The following is a 2,958-nucleotide window of genomic DNA, read 5'->3' as shown; positions in this document are numbered from 1 at the left end:
TAGTCGTGTCCGACTCTATGCAACCCCATAGACAGCAGCCCACCAGGCTCCTCCATCCATGGGATTTTCCAGGCAAGAGTACTGGAGTGGGGTGCCACTGCCTTCTCCGTGTTTTAAGACACTGAACTTGTAATTTGTTATGCCACAGATGCAGGTAGGTTGGGAAAAACAGAGTGGTAAACTATATATCATGAAAACAGCAACCATCAGGCAAAATAGACTTTAAGACCACACATACACACAACATTGTAAATCAACTGTACTTCAATAAAAAATTAAAATAAGTATAAGACCACACATACACTAGAAATACACTCTCACAAAAGTTAATAGGAATACACTCTCACATTTGTAGTCAGTCAATTTTTAATAAGGCTGCCAAGACAATTCAATGGGAAAGAATAGTCTTTTCAAAACAAATGGTACAGAAACAACTGTTTATCCACATACCAATAAATAAAGTGGAAACCCTACCTTATACCATATACAAAAATTAACTTAAGATGGATCAAAGGCCTAAATGTATAGCTAAAAATATAAAGTGTTTAGATGAAAATTGGCTTCATGCTGTTGTATTGGGTAATGGTTTCTTAGATATAACCAAAAACCCAAACTAGAAAACAAAAAAGAGATAAATTGAACATTATTAAAAGAATACCATTAAGAAAATGTGCTTCAAAGGACACCATCAAAAAAAATCAAAAGTCAACTGGTGTAATGGGAAAAAAATTTTATAAATCATATACTTGATAAAGAGCTTATAACTAGAATATATAAAGAACTCTTACAACTCAATAATAAAATCACAAGTAATCCAATTTAAAATAGGCAGAGTAGACAGTCCCCCTGCTGCCTCCTCTGTCTGAGCGGCTAGAGCCAGAGTCCTCGAAGCCAGTCCAGAGCTGGAACAAGTGCAGCCGCAAGAAGGAGCACCTGCAGGCCAACAGCATACCCCAGGATTTGTCAGAGGCCCTGAAGGTGGCTCTAGTGGTAAAAAAAAAAACCCACCTGCCAATGCAAGAGACTTAAGAGACATGGGGTTCATCGCTGGTTGGGGAAGATCCCCTGGAGGAAGGCACAAGCAACACACTCTGGTATTCTTGCCTGGAGAATCCCATGAGCAGAGGAGTCTGGCGGGCTACAGGTCACAGAGTGGCAAAGAGTTGGACACGACTGAAGAGACTTAGCACCCACACACATGAAGGAGGCCACCACGGAGGTGCACACCCAGGAGGAGAATGCAGAGCTCTTGAAGAGCTATCAGAAGGGCGAGGGTAACCTCTGAAGGCTATAAGCTGGTGATGGCGTCTCTGCATCACGTCTCCTTGGCCCTGGAGGAGGAGATGGAACACAACCAGGAAAACCCGGTCTACGCCCCGCCTCAGCTCCCCGGAAAGCTGCACCGCAGGGCCGCCCTGGAACAGGAAGTGGCCTTCCAGCACGGGCCCGCGGGCAAGAGGGCATCCCGTATGCGCCGGCCACCTCGCACTCGGTGCCGAGACTCCAAGAGCTCAAGCTGCTGGTGGCCCACGCCTACACCCGCTACCTGGGCGACCCGTCCAGAGTGCCACGTCCTCAAAAAGATCGCTCAGAAGGCCCTAGGCCTGCCCAGCTCCGGAGGGCCTGGCCTTCTTCACTTTCCCCAATATCACCAGCGCCACCGAGTTCAAGCAGCTAGTTGTACGGCTCCCGCATAAACACTCTCGAGGGGACCCCCGAGGTGGGGCAGTGGGTCCTGCACGAGGCCAAGACTGCCTTCCTACACAACATGCAGCTGTTTAAGGGGTTGCAGGGGCTGCTGACCCCACAACGCCAAGGACTAGGACCATATGCGGACACCAGAGCTTCGCAGGCGAAAAGGCAGCAAGGCGCAAGACTCCACTCTCACCACGGCGGACCAGGAGGAAGCCCCAGCGCAGCGGCATCTCCCAGGCGCTGCTTGTGCGATGGGTCCTCGAAGTCAGCTTTCTGGTGACCACCGTCAACTTGAGGCTTTATGCCATGTGAATACAAGCGTGCTGGCTTCCTGAAGGCCATGAACTCTTTCTGGGGAGGGGCTCAGCTAACTTTCTCACCGTGGGCATGGAGCGGGGGAGGGGCAGCTGTTGGGGCCCCTGGTGTCTCCCTGTGTCCCTCTCTCTGGAAGGAGCCTGCGACATCTCCCCCAACCAAAAGCACTCCAGTCAGTGACCTGAACTTCAGAGTGGGAGGAGGGGTCCTGCCCAGCCCCTCAGCAGCCTCCTCTTCCTGTTCCTGCAGCAGAGCCCAGAAGATGTAGCCAGAAGGGACAGCTGTCCTGAACCTCTGAATGGCCTAGGTCTGAGGTCTCCTTTTGACCCCCTGCCCTGTGGGCCATGGCAGCTTTTGTATAACAGTTCGAAGATGTTGTGTCTTGTGTTTCCATCTTGTTTTTGTTGGAGCTACTTTTTGTTCCCATCTCAGACTGAACTGTGGTATTTTGTTGTGTTCTGTTATGTTTTTATAGCAGGGTTGGGATGGAATGTGAGGGCTGGGGAGGGAGATGTTTAACAGGACCATGGCCTTGGTTGCTAACGTTTATGCCAAATAATAAGCTACATGACCTGATTGAAAAAAATAGGCAAAGTATAGGTATATACTTTCCAAAGTAGATAAAAGAATAGCCAATAAGCAAATGAAAAGATGTTCAATATCATCAGGAAAGAGCAAATCAAAACCGTAATGAGATACCACTTCATACCCCTGGAATGGCTATAATAAAAAAAAACCTATATTAATAAGTATTATAATGTGGAAAAACTGGAACCCGAGTAGTAGTTATAAGATAAAATAGTGCACCACTTTGGAAAACCCTTTGACAAAGGTTTTAACATCAAGTTACCATATTACCCAGCAATTCCATGTCTACGTATATACCCAAAATAAATGAAAACATATTTTCCACAAAAACCTGTAAGTGAATATACATAGCACCATTAT

The 2,958-nt window shown here is 47.2% G+C and overlaps 1 pseudogene; it reads left to right on the top strand.

Annotated features, from left to right (window-relative positions):
• LOC104998594 overlaps positions 1-2,007 on the top strand; it is a 2,427-nt pseudogene extending 420 nt beyond the window's left edge.
• The last annotated feature ends 951 nt before the right edge of the window (positions 2,008-2,958 follow it).

This window comes from Bison bison, unplaced genomic scaffold, assembly GCF_000754665.1.
Source record: "Bison bison bison isolate TAMUID 2011002044 unplaced genomic scaffold, Bison_UMD1.0 scf7180017864331, whole genome shotgun sequence".
Lineage (NCBI taxonomy): Eukaryota > Metazoa > Chordata > Mammalia > Artiodactyla > Bovidae > Bison > Bison bison.
This window is presented reverse-complemented; position numbering and strand designations above follow the sequence as displayed.